At 38.3% G+C, this 13,979-nt stretch overlaps 1 protein-coding gene across 19 annotated transcripts in view; it reads right to left on the reverse strand.

Annotated features, from left to right (window-relative positions):
- Positions 1-13,973, reverse strand: part of HDAC9 (histone deacetylase 9) — a 931,635-nt gene extending 917,662 nt beyond the window's left edge. For 12 of the 19 annotated variants that reach the window (XR_005789365.1, XM_040472497.1, XM_040472487.1 and 9 more), the window contains exon 1: positions 13,736-13,973. The gene's annotated coding sequence lies outside the window, so the exon portion shown is untranslated. The remainder of the gene's footprint in view (positions 1-13,735) is intronic. The other 7 variants (XM_040472503.1, XM_040472499.1, XM_040472498.1 and 4 more) reach the window with 4 other exon arrangements.
- Positions 13,974-13,979: the final 6 nt, after the last annotated feature.

The raw sequence follows: 13,979 nt of genomic DNA on the forward strand, positions 1-13,979 counted from the left end.
AGGCCAGGGAAAGAACCACAGGAAAGGACTACAGGGAACAGTACCTAGTACTCACTCAAGGCTGGGAATTGTGCCTGTTCCCACCAACCAGCCTGGAAAACCTTCTAATTCATGGGGTTTAGGGTAAACCTGAACAAAATCTGAAAGAATCAAACTGTTTCCATAACTATCTGCATCCCATTAAAAAAATACTTAAGATTTATAGGGATATAAAAATATCCCACACTCTACAAGGTAAAATTCACAATGTCTGTTATCCACCAAAAAATAACCAGGCATTCAAAGAAGTAGGAAAATATAACCCATAACAAGTAGAAAAATCAACCCAATAAAACTGGTCAGGTACTGAAAAGATGTTAGAATTCACAAGCAAGGTCATTTAATTGGTTATTATAAATCTATTCCATATGTTCAAAAAAGTTAGAAATAGTGACCAATATTTTTAAAACACCCAAATTAAACTTCAAGAGATGAAAACTACAATGTGTGTGATAAACAACAACAATAACAACAACAACAATATTAAATGTCGTTACTGGTAGTGAATCTGAAGACACAATAAAAACTATCCAAAATGAAACAGAGGGAAAAAAAGAATAAAAGAAGATAAACAGACCACCAGTGATCCTAATATACATGTATCTGGAGTTCCTGAAAGACGATAGAAGACAAAAGAAACCAAACAAATTTGTAAGAAAAGAGTGATGACATTCTTTTCAGATGTGATAGAAATCATAAACCCATAGGTCCAAGAAGCTGAATGAACCCAAACCACAAAAAAAAAAAATGAAGAAAACTATACCAAGACACACCATAATCAAGTTTTTCAAAACCAGTGAAAAGGGAATATGTTTAAGGATGTGTTACATAGAAAAAGAAACAAAATGAAGGATGACAGCAGATTTCTCCTAAGAAACAATGCAAGAAGGAAAACAGTGGAGCAACATCTTTAAAGTTGAGAAAAAGAAAAATACTATCAATCTAGAATTCTATATCAAAAAAAAAAATCTTATAAAATGAAGGCCAAAAAAAAAAAAAAAGATGCTTTCCTATATACAAAAGCTAAGAGAATTCCTCACTAGCAGCCCTATGCCACATGAAATGTTAAAGGAAGCCCTCCAGGCAGAAAGATGATACCAGATGGAAACTGTATGAAAAGCATGAAAGGAAATGAAGGAATGAAAGGAATGAAGAGCACTTAAAATGGCAACGACATGAGGAAATACAAAAGATTTGGTTTTATTATGAAAATATCTTTAAAAGAAAAATAGAACAGGATATGAAATAAAAAGCTAATGAGTTTTCAACAGTTACTTGAAAACTATAAATTCCCCCAAGAATATTTCAGATCTGCTATTCTAGAGAAATTAAAACTGTAGCCCTTATTCTAAAAACCCACTCCATTTGGCTTACATTTTCCTCATTTGGCCTGAGCAGTCTTAGCATTATATTTTTGAATACACAAGTTGAATTTATTACCTTTGTTTTAATAAAGAAAGAGTAGTAAGGAACTCCAAAAGGATGCTCTTAGTAAACAAGTTAGCTCACACAGTTTGGCAATGGCTTTGCTGATATTTATAAATAAAAGCAAATAACTATTGTTTTACTACAGTGTGAAACTCATCAAATGTTTACTTTAATGCAGGTAACTTTAAAAATTGAGTCAAACAGATAAGTAGATTAAAAATATATTTAGGGGCGCCTGGGTGGCTCAGTCAGTTAGGTGTCCAACTCTTGATTTTAGCCCAGGTCATGTTCTCAAAATAAATAATAAACGTTATATTTATTTATTTATTTATAGTACAATTCACAAAACTTGGATTCACTATTTGATCATTGTTATTATCATCATAATTGTATAAGATGGTGTGAACCTAATGCATGATACACATCATTAAGTATTTTTAGGGAAAGGTTTATCAGCAAGGTTGGGACAGAAGATAAAAAGCAGTGCTAGCATCTCACCATTAAGGGGCGGATGAAAGCAATCAAGAGACTAAAGCATAATCGGCAATTCCTGAGTGCGAAATTCTATATATTGCTACTGAGTTTTCTCCTATCCTGTGAAATCTATTCAAAAGCATATCCACAGGTTCTCTCAATGAGTAGCCCTGCACTGGAATGAAAGTGAAAATAAAGAAATAAAACAAGATGTATCTCTTGGGTAAAGAGGAAAAAGTAGGTTCCAAGATGAAAATTTAGAATTGACAAAACCACCTTGGAAAAGGGGTTAACTCAGCCATAAAGTATAGTTCACAGGCACTTGAGTGAATAACCCTGAAAAGCAATTCTGATGCATATTCAAATTTGGGAACTGCTAAGCTAGACTAAAAGAATGAACAAAGGCAAGTCTCCACACCTAAGTATGTGTGTTCAAATTCTGCCATATAAAACAACTATTAAATATCCAGCAGGAGAGAATGAATGGAAAATTTTCAAGTATTTCTTTAAACTCTGCCAACAGAGTTTATTTCAATTTATTTGAATATTTAATTTCTACACCATTATATATTACTAGATTCAGCATTCTCTAAAGAATTAAATGAGACAATATATGTGAACATACCCAATACTGAAGTTCAATAACTATATGATGGATTTTAATCAAAGTCTTCTCTTGAAGTGCCACAAGTTGCATAAAAAACCTTGGCCACTTAGAGCAATTCCTACCTTTCTAAATGGAAAATCCTGTTGTGTTGATTTCATGCCCCTGATACCAGCTTTGAAACGTGTTATGTTGGGATTACATCTTACATAAGGATTGAGTTATCATATGTTTAAGTGTGTATGATGCTACTTCATTCTTCTTCTCTACCAGAAAGGATAAAATGATAAGAAAAGCAAAAACGTTAATAGAAGAAAAGCAATTCAGACATTTTTAATAATGCAGTACCTTTAAAATCAGAATATCAGCAGACATTAATACATCAAAGACAGGGTATTATAAACACCATCTTATACAATGACGATGATAATAACGATGAACAAATACTGAATCCAAGTTTAAATGGTTTATTAGGAGAGACAAGGAAACCTGGGCCATTAGAAAACAAAGTATATGTAAAGCTTATCTGGTAAACTGGTCAGTGTCAGGCCTCTAAACTAATAAGGAAATGATGAACATCTAAATCAGATGGTGGGATGACACACAATGTCATCAGTCCTTTGGGAAAAGAATGAAACCAATTTGATGGAATATACTGCCCTGTGTATAAAGTAATAGAGCATTAATTAATTAGTTAATTAATATAACTCATTTACCCAATAACAACAATCTCCAGAAAGAACATCCAATTACAACCAAAAAATGTAGTGTTGGTGATGTGGGCAAATGAGTTTGAGAATGGAGGCTGCCTGAGCTGCCTGCCAACCACATGGCATTATTTTATAATTAAAATTAATAAAAGTAAATTCAGGCTCTCAGCCTGACTTAACTACAGTTCATGTGCTCAAAGGTCACACATGCCTAGTGACTATGATAACCGGAGAACAAGAGATACAGAATATTTCCATCACCACTGAAAATTCTATTAGACAACACTGATCTATAAAAGTGTTAAAATTGCCTTGTATATGAAACATGTGATCTAAAAGAAGACAGGCACACACACACACACACACACACACACACACACACACAAGTCAATAACACATCCACTCTTTCTTTCAGAACATTTACTGATCATTTCTCATGTAAAAGTTGCTGTGCCAGGCATTTGGAGTCTACAGATTAAAACAAAGTAGTCCCTGCCCTCAATGGGGAGTTCACAGTGCCCTAGGAAATAACAACATATAAACAGTTGGTCAAACTGATTATAAGCAAATACTTCTTAGGCACCAACTGAGAAACGCACTTAGCGCTGAGGAATAAAACAAAAAATAGGGACGGCTGGGTGGCTCAGTTGGTTGAGTGTCTGACTCTTGACTTCAGTTCAGGTCATGATTTCATGGTTCATGACTTTCATTGAGCTCTATGCTGGCATTGTGGAGCCCGCGTAGGATTCTCTCCCTCTCCCTCTCTGCCCCTCTCCTGTTCTCTCTTTCTCTCTCAAAATAAATAAACTTAAAAAAAAAGTAAGCATATTCTCTCTGCCTTCACAGAGTTTACAATCTAGTTAATAATACAACACAGAGTAAGATGTATAATATTTTAAGTGACAATATTTGCAATCTATGTACTTCAAACTGAAATCCATGAGTTTGATGTGGAATTCTGCTTTTGCATTTTGGGACACTAGGACAATGATCTAAAAGTGTAAAATAAATATGAATATATTCTAATTAATTTCTGAATAAGTATCTTAAAACGAAATAACCACCATGGAATTTTCATGCTATTGGTGTTCTCAATCATGCAGGTACTAGGTGAAGACAAATAGCATACAGTTTGTTAAATAAATAAAATCTGATAAGAAAAAAAGATGAGGATTAATTGAGTCATTATAGAACACGTGGTCAAGGGATCCAAAAGTACCTGCACTATAGTGGTTAAAATCATCATCGTGTTCGAAGGCGACACAGCATGCTATCTCTGGGGAGTTTCTACACAATCTGTTCACCATTCCTACAATCTTTGGATATGGCTCACACATTTGATTTAGAATTCAAAAATTTTACAATGCTGATCACATTTTTAAGAGAACAAAAAGGGATTATAGAGTACTCAGGTGATACTTCATTAAAACTGATTTGAAGATTATTCATGGAGAGTTTTGTTCATATATGAAGTCTGATTACCCTGAACCAGCAAACAAAGCCTTGAAGTTACTATTGTGGATTTTCTTTTTTAATTCATTTTTTTCAAAGGATACTTTCTGCATGTATATTAATATAAAACACAGAAATGGATTAAATAAGAACAGGATCTGAGGCTACATCTTTATGTTCTTAAATGCAACACTGGCAACGTTAACTTCAGCAATACATCACTTGTCACAAGTCAATCCAGCTCTTCTTAATTTCATCGGGTCTGTTGTGGACATTTAATGTTGGCTTGTTGGTTTTCGTTTTATAATTTGTGAAATCTACAAGTAAAGATGTTTGTACTTTATGTTCCTACATAGTTACATAAAATGTTTAATAAGAATAACTTAGGTTCATACTGTAGAGACCAGTAGCCTCAGCTAAAATCAGACTGTTCTTCCGCATCGTGTTTTATTTAGAAGGGTGTTCATCATGAAGCCAGACCGCCTCTTCCTTTCTTTCCAAATAGGTATGAGAGGCTATAGGTCTCTAGTGGGCCACCGACGAATTGCAAAGAGACCACAAAAACTATGTAAGTCATACATTAGGTAAATCACTATATCTCAGAAGTATAAAAATGCTATTCTGGGCAATAAAACGCAAATTCCTTTAATGGCTTTACTCATACAGTAGCCTTTCTTATTATGGGTTTTTAAAATCAATTAACGCTAAAATTAACTTTAAGTCTGTGTAAACCACTGCCAGATCCCTAAATTACTCTAAGAATTCAGAGAAGAACGAGATCATTGTCAGCTGCAGTAAGCATCACAACAGGGGAGGAAAAGAAGTTGGGATCAGGTGGAAAGGAGCACAGAGAAGGTGCACCTCCTAATGGGCACACTTTCCAAATAAAACCCCAGAGGAGTAAAGCGCTGATTGTGGCTAAGAGATAAGCTACTGATAGTTCTGGAGGTGGCAGGCTCAGAAAATGCATGGAGAATCCTTGGCTGAAAGAAACTTGTGCTATTTAGTACTCCTTCAATTGAAAGAGACAGAAACTCAATTTATGTATAACTTCTTGCTCATACAACATAAAACCACAAAAAAAGTAGTAGAATGGCCTCAAGAATGACTCGATGCTGGAACTGAAACATTGTTATTGTTTATTCCCTACAACCTTCTTACCCCCTCCACATATACACATTCACATCTTGACTTTTCTTTACATGTCAGGCTGGTTGTTCATTACGTAAAACCTAAGCCACTTTCTAGTTCTAAGTTTAGGGCTTATATCCTTAAAGCCATACAGCAAGGAGTGGCAACAATTAAAAATGAAAAGGTAATAAATAGAGGCTAGGTCCAGACTATGAGAGAATCTGCACTCCATGCTAAGGTTTTTCAGCTTTTAGAGTCAAATCTGGCCAAGGCTACGTTAGAACATCTAAATCCTATATGAAAAAATAAGTGTACTTCAAAGTTTCCTGAGCTATAACTTGCTGGGTATTAGTTTCTTGTACTCGACCCTAACAAGCCATAGGTATGCACCTGATAGAATACAATCCAATCAGAAAGCTGCTTTAGGGTATTCAGTTTAAAGTGTTTACATTCTGACTTGAATACCCAGGGAAATCTTAAAGTCTTCCTCATACCATGCTGGGATGGAGGGTACAACTCTGTAAAATTAGCAGAATACAGATGAGTCCCATACTGAGCTTGTATTTTGCAGTAGAACAGCAAGGGGATCTGAGCAAATGATTCCGATCAATGGAACTAGATCCATTTAAAGAAGAGATTTAAGTACATAAAACAGAAGGAAAAAAAAGCAGAATATCTATGAATAGAATTCAGAGGCACCACAGAGTAGAAAGGGGGACTGAGTAACAGAAGAACAAAGGAGAAATGTCTCAATAGACTTTTCAAGTAGATCAAAACAGTTGCATCTACTGAAAAAGCTACAGAAAGAACCCTATGGTCAAAGAGGCAATGAAAATTCATAATGTTTCCTAATTGAATTTAATAGAAATCTACATATAGGAGAAAAAGGAGACACAGAGCTTTATATTTCTGCCAAAATGATAAGTAGAAATAAAAATATACAGCCTCCACTCCACATTCTTACTTTTAGATGGAAGACAGACCTATAATCTGTACTTCCTGCTGGGAAAAAAGAAGGCATGATACAGCACACTCGCTCACTCCTGTTTAACCCTCATACTCCAGTATCCAGTTCTCACAAGATGAACGAAGGAACCCAAGAGCAATTATAGTGCTGACATTCACTTCAGTGGGAAAAACAAGCTTTCCCTTGGAAGCCTCACTTACTGCTTGTGAGTACAGGATGTATAAGACCATGGGCTGTGAAATCAGAACTAGATTCAACTGGTCCCTCCCATATCTGAATGACCCTTAGCAATGTATTTAACCTTTCAAAGTCTCCATTTCCTTGGGAGGGAAGTGGAGGTGGCAGAACTAGGAAAATTGGAACTCAGTGGCCAGAGATGAGATGCAGATTGGATAAAATCATTCCTGCAAAGTGCCTGAAACACAAGCTGTACTCAATAGACCTCCATGCCCCTACACAATACCTGATATTCACTGGGCCCCAATTGTACAATGGATCTGAAATGGTCTCTGGCTCTGTTCTCTCCTGAAAAAGAAGGGGAGGGCAAGCTGCAGACCTCCAAATCACATACTGGCTCCAGGCACGGACGAGTGGCAGTAGTCCTTCTCTTTCATATGTAAATATATTAAGGGCTAATGAAGTCAATTCCTAGACTAACATGCCTCCTAGGGATTCATCTTTTTAAAGTCTTCTACTCCTTTGTTACCACCATTCCTAAATGGAACCTCATTACCCCCATTCTCCCAAATCCTATTAAGAGTTTTCTTTCTAAGGAGCTGCAGGACTCCCAGCTACTCTCCAGTTAAACCCCATCTCCAGTCGGTCATCATGCCTCTCCTGGTCAAAACCTTTGACATTTCATTAAGTAATCATTTGCTCACATTTTTATCCTTCTTTCCAGCAGTAGACACTAGTCATCCTTTTGGGCCATGAGCAACCAAACCACATTGGTATATATGACGAATGCTCTGTCTTATGACACAAAGCCCATCTTCTATTATAGAAGCTGGTGTGCCAACAGTGTCCGCAATAATATCTCACAGAATCGGTTCTGCAGACAGATTTTGAGCACTGTTTCTGACTGAGTGGCTTCTAAGCAAGGTCTGCTGACTATTCCAAAGATTCAATGGGCAGGGCGCCTGGGTGGCTCAGTTAGTCACAAGTCCAACACTTGGTTTCAGCTCAGGGCACGATCTCGCAGTTTGTGGGTATGAGCCCCACATCCAGCTCCACCCTGGCAGTGTGGGGCCTACTGGGGATCCTCTCTCCCTCATTCTCTCTCTGCACCTCTCCTGCTCTCCCTCTCAAAATAAACTAAACTTTGAAATATACAAAATAAAAAAAAGATTCACTGATTAATTCTAAATGACCTCTAGTGAGTCATGCCACTGTATCATCCCCTTCCCTTAAGTGTGGGTAGAACATATGACTTGCTTCTATTCAGCAAAATATGGCAAAGATGAGTGATGTCATTCCCTTGATTAGATGATGTTTTGTGACAAAAATGATGTCATGTCACTCCCATATGTTATAAAAGATTGTCTTATCACACTGAAGCAACAACTCTTCCTTGCTGGCTTTGAAAAGTAGGCTGCCATGTTGTAAGACTACCTATGAGAGGGTCACATGACAAAGAACAGCAGGCTGCCTCTAAGAGCTGTGAGTGGCCCCGGACAACCAGCAGGAAAATAGAGACTTCAGTCCTACAACCACAGGAGATGAATTCTTCCAACAATCTAGGAAAGCTGGAAGCAGACCTGATCCTAGGTGAACCTCTCATTGGACTGCAGGCTTAACCAACACCTGGTGAGATCCCTGCACACAGGATGCAATTGGGCCATGAACAGCAATGAAACTGAAATAATAAACATTTGCTGTTTCAAGCTGCTTAATTTGTGGCAACGTGTCCAAAGCAACAGAAAACAGAGTCGATATCTTGTAATACATTTATTTAATTCTTAAATTAACTAAAGTTAGTTTCAGTGACTTGCTGCTAAATATCTTGAGTGATATTTGAGTGAACCAAATTTTATCCTTCCTTCACTGGCCAAGTCAAATTCCACTCATCACAGTTCCATGCAAACTAGACTACTCCACACTAATCTCCTTATCATATATTCTGTAGAAATGGGAAGAAAGTACCATTTCCAGCAATCCCAACTCTTCTCAATCTCACCAGCAGCATGCTATACTCTCCCTAGTTAGCAAAGAATATTAAATATGGGTTGCTTTCCTCTCTTTGAGGCTCTAAACAGAATAACCTATAGTAATTGGCAAACCACACTTGAATAATTTTTTTTTCCAAATTTCACACTGAAAACATTTTGATGAACTCCTATAAACCAAACATTTAGGGAAAGATAGTAAATAAATAAACCTAATGAAGTAGAGAGTTCCTGATACCCTCTCCTCATTAGAAAATGCTGGGGTGCCTGGGTGGCTCAGTTGGCTGAGCATATGACTTCAGCTTAGGTCATGATTTCACATCTCGTGAGTCCGTGCCCCACGTCAGGCTCTGCGCTGACAGCTCGGAGCCTGGAGCCTGCTTCAGATTCTGTGTCTCCCTCTCTCTGCCCCTCCCCTGCTCGTTTTCTCTCTCTTTCTCTCTCTCTCTCTCTCTCTCTCCCTATCTCTAAAAAATAAACAATTAAAACAATTTTTTTAAATAAATAAAATGCCTGAAAGTATTTTCGTCAAATACACGAAGCTTGCCAAACATTACATATTGCTATTGTCTATGAAATTATAATGCTTTCTTCTGTATCCTGGATAATGTATTCCACTTTTTAATCTAACAATATAATATCATAAGTCTTGGCTGTTACAAATCATGTGGGCAATTAACCTGAAAAAGTCTAGTGAGATTTGAAGAAGAGGGAATTTGGAAAAATGAAAAAAAAAAATGTCATGAGTACCTTCTCCACAGAAGAACAAGTTGCTATCCTTTTTTTTTTGTTTTTTGTTTTTGTTTTAAATCTGATTTAGCTAGATACGAAGAGAAACTGTCTACATGAACAGAAACAACCAGATAATTGCATAAACTCTCTGTTCACTTTGATTTCGTAAGTTCAGCCAAAGAAGCAGAGCTAATAAGAGAAGACAGGTGTCCTAACACCCAGAAAAACATGATCTCTAATCGATACTGGCTGGCTCTGGAGTGGACGGTCCATTACTGTCCTCTGTCAATATTCTATCTTCTCAAAAATCACATTCTGATTCTCTCATCAGTGAGCCTGATGATCTTCAAGCCTGATGACCATACTGATAAAATTCAAAGCAGCTCTGACCATTAAAACAGGATGGTATATAATTGATAAGGCCAGGCCAGTGGGGACAGAGAAAAGTGTGGCACATGAAAGGATGGTATATAATTGATAAGGCCAGGCCAATGGGGACAGAGAAATGCGTGGCACATGGACTGACTGCAGGAATGAATAACCCTCAGAGGTGTGTGTTTGTTTTAGCATTAACTACTGGGGTTGCGGTTCTCCCCCATCAGTAGACAACAGTAAGGCTCATTCCCTTATGACTATACTGATAGATATAAAATCTGATCAGCATATCTACAAAGCTAAGCACTTTGAAATCCAGGAATGTATAAATTTATGAAAATATCATTTAACATGGCCATGGGAGCAGCATGCTATTGTGAACAGAACACAGGAAATACAGATGTCACCCTCAGCTTCACAGTAATTCACTACTGTGTGACCTTGGATCTAACAGTGTACCTGCTACCTTCTTCTGAAAATGAGAACAATATGTCTTCCTACCTGCCTCTCAAATGTTTTGAAGAATATCTTAGAAAGGTAAGCATCATAATAATAAGATAGGAAACAATTGTACATTTCTGCGGATGTATGCAGTAAAAATTAAGTATGACATCTTTATTGAAAGGAAAGGACTTCAAACAATAAAAGTCCCTGCCAATTTAAACATTAATATAATTACATTCTAAAACAAAAAACCCATTGAAGCAAAAATAAAAAGCCACATTTGAACGTAATAAAAAATGTCCATAACTACAATATTTCACTAATGAGAAGGTACAGATGCTACATACAGAAGGATTTTATGATGTCCATATGTTTCTCAACTGAGTCTCCTTGTTAGCTATTTCTCCATATCTCTATTTAAGAATAACCTACACCTTCCCCACTGAGCAGGTGTAAATTGCAGGATAATATGTTGTAATATTTAAACAAATTCAAGATAGAAGCAATTCTAATGAAAAGAAATGACAGCTATACAATCCTAAAACATCCTTAGATGTTGATATTAATACAAATCCGAACTATGTGTATCACTAGAACTAGTTAATTAGACAATTTATATGGTCAGTTGGCTTTATCATTTAAAATTCCTAAAAACCCAAATATTGTCTAAATATACCCCAAATACATATAATAAGTAATTATTTATATTCATGGCAGTAACTTCATAAAGCTACTGTCTACCATATTAATGGGCACCATAATGGTCATGAAACACTCAATCATAAAAGCCTGTTACAGTGTATAAAATTACCTGTTTAATTTCAGAAGGGCCATCTTTATTTTTAAAGGATGTCAGTTTAATATGCCAAACTCTTTCTAGCCAGAGTGTTTGGTCTGACTTCCCAATGAAGGCGGGCCCAACAGGCTGAATTGCAGAGAGAAACAGGAAGACTGAGGTTTAAGAAAAAAAAAAAAAAGAAAAAGAAAGAAAAAAAATCATTCCTTCCTAACCATAAACTGGTACTTAATTTGAAATACTTAATTCCTTCTGCACAATCCTATGTCCTATGTGCACCTATGTCCATTCTGAATGGAGACGTTCAATTCAGGAATAGCTGGTAGCTTAATATCAAAGGTCAGACTCAAGATTCCAACTCTACTTGCACCTGTTTGTGACCGAAACATCTATGAAAACATTCACTCTTTCCCCACATGGAAAATGACATATTCCAAGAAAATGCTCTCTTCTTGAGATGTGCCCCACTCAAACAAAATGGATGAAAATAAATTACAAAAAAAGTTTTAAAACTAACTAAATTAGGGGCGCCTGGGTGGCGCAGTCGGTTAAGCGTCCGACTTCAGCCAGGTCACGATCTCGCGGTCCGTGAGTTCGAGCCCCGCGTCAGGCTCTGGGCTGATGGCTCAGAGCCTGGAGCCTGTTTCCGATTCTGTGTCTCCCTCTCTCTCTGCCCCTCGCCCGTTCATGCGCTGTCTCTCTCTGTCCCAAAAATAAATAAACGTTGAAAAAAAAAATTTTTTTTTAAAAAAACTAACAAAATTATTTGTCCTCCTGGAAATACAATATTCTTATTAAGTAGCTTAAATGCAAATGCTTTCCAGAAGGCACATCAGTGATTTGGTATTTGGGTAATTAAATTCGTGCAAACTGGAATAGTGGTTTAAAAGAAAAAGGAGAACTAATTATTTGTGGCAAAAAGCAAATATATTAAACAAGTTTTCAATCACAATAATTTCCATAATAAACATTCAAAGTACCAAAGAGTAGTTCAAAAGATATCTTTTCCAAGCATGATATTTTAATTGTCCTCATTTACTAACTGCAACTTATTCTGTGCTGTTATTAATTACAGGATTTAAAAGATTTGCAGCACATCAGAAAATAACATCCAGACCTTTTCAAATGTCAAATTGTTTTCTTTGCAAATAATTTAATTTTTTTCTTTAATATGACTTCTCTATGTAGTTACTCCCTTATCCTAGCTTTCAAGGATGCTTGCAAGATTTGAAAACATGGACTGTACTTTAAATACCTTTAATTCCTAAATCCTACCCTTTATGAGAAATCTCAACAAGCCAAGATTATTTAGTTGTATGAGCATTGTTATATCCTTTGGGGAGAATAATACTCACTCTTCACTTCCTTTTTCAGTTGAAGTTCAACTTTTTAAGCCCTTCTTACCTCACTCCCACATTTTGCACACACACACAGGCACAATATGTGTGTAATGGCACATATGTAGATAGCCCATTTCTCATAGATTTCAAAATGTTATGGTTACTTAACCTAAAAGTTCCTTTTAGGAGATAATACACACCTCCTGGCAGGGAAAACAAACTGGAGAGATCTTCCTGAAACTAGAGCGTGGGAGACTCACTAGAGAATTTCCAATTCCATACCACCTGAACCGCGTCCTCAGCTCCCGGCTGCAGGCCACCTCTCCCGACTACTGCGCCTCGGATCTGGAGAGCAGCTCAGTGCCCCTCGATCACAACAGGAACGCACAGGCCTCTGACACCTCTCACTGCGGATAAGTGGGAGATGGCTTCAAAGCCAAACGCTGCCCGCTAGGCACTCAGGGAACGCCCCCCCACCCGCCCTCCCCCGTCGCCTCGTCTCCTTCCTATCCCCACCGTGACACCCTCCAGGCATTTAATTAACCAGTTTACCTTAGTGAGTTTACGATTCATCAATCTCCTTCTACTAGCCATCCCCCAGGCTCCGGAACTTTTCTTAAAGCCCAGAATTCTGGTGTGTAGTCATGGAACTGAAGTCCCCCCCCACGAAACATCAAAGGTACCCCCACTAAGTATTGCTCCTTTCAAGCAACACGTTGGCTGTACAAAACTTTTCATTCATAACTCGGCTCCAGCATAAACTGGGTGTGTGCGTTGGGGGAGGAAAGGGGGGGTGTCATGTCACCGACCCCTCGCCTGGGCTTGAGTAGCCAATGTCTTTTTGCCCAGCAGAAAAAAAGATCACCTGGCGCTGAACTTACGACAAAGGTTCCCGTCAACCCACCACAGCCTCCGGGTTTCGAGGTGCAAGGCAAGCTGTGCCGGGGTCTGGACTGGGATGCTGTTAACCTGGGGAATCCGAGCCGGCAATACAGCGGTACATCCGGGGGACGCTTGGCCCCCAATTCCCAGGGCTTCCCCCGGCACCAGCCGGGGACCGGGCTGTGGTGCCACTCACCTCCGCCCGCTCCTGCTGAGGCTGTCGCGCCCTCCTTCGCCCCACGTCGGCGACCCCCTAACTTCTCCCCCTTCTCCAAACAGCCATCTTTCGCGGAGAAGAGAATGGCGAGGCAGAAGCGAAGGGGGGATTGAAAGTTGACTCGGGGACCGCCGCTGCTCCGCCAGCAGGCACTTACCGGCCGCGACAGGCGCCTGAGGAGGAGACCGCCGCGAGGGTGGCGGGCGCGGCGGGGCCGGCTCGG

The sequence above is a fragment of the Herpailurus yagouaroundi genome, unplaced genomic scaffold (assembly GCF_014898765.1).
Source record: "Herpailurus yagouaroundi ecotype Mexico unplaced genomic scaffold, PumYag 100, whole genome shotgun sequence".
NCBI lineage: Eukaryota > Metazoa > Chordata > Mammalia > Carnivora > Felidae > Herpailurus > Herpailurus yagouaroundi.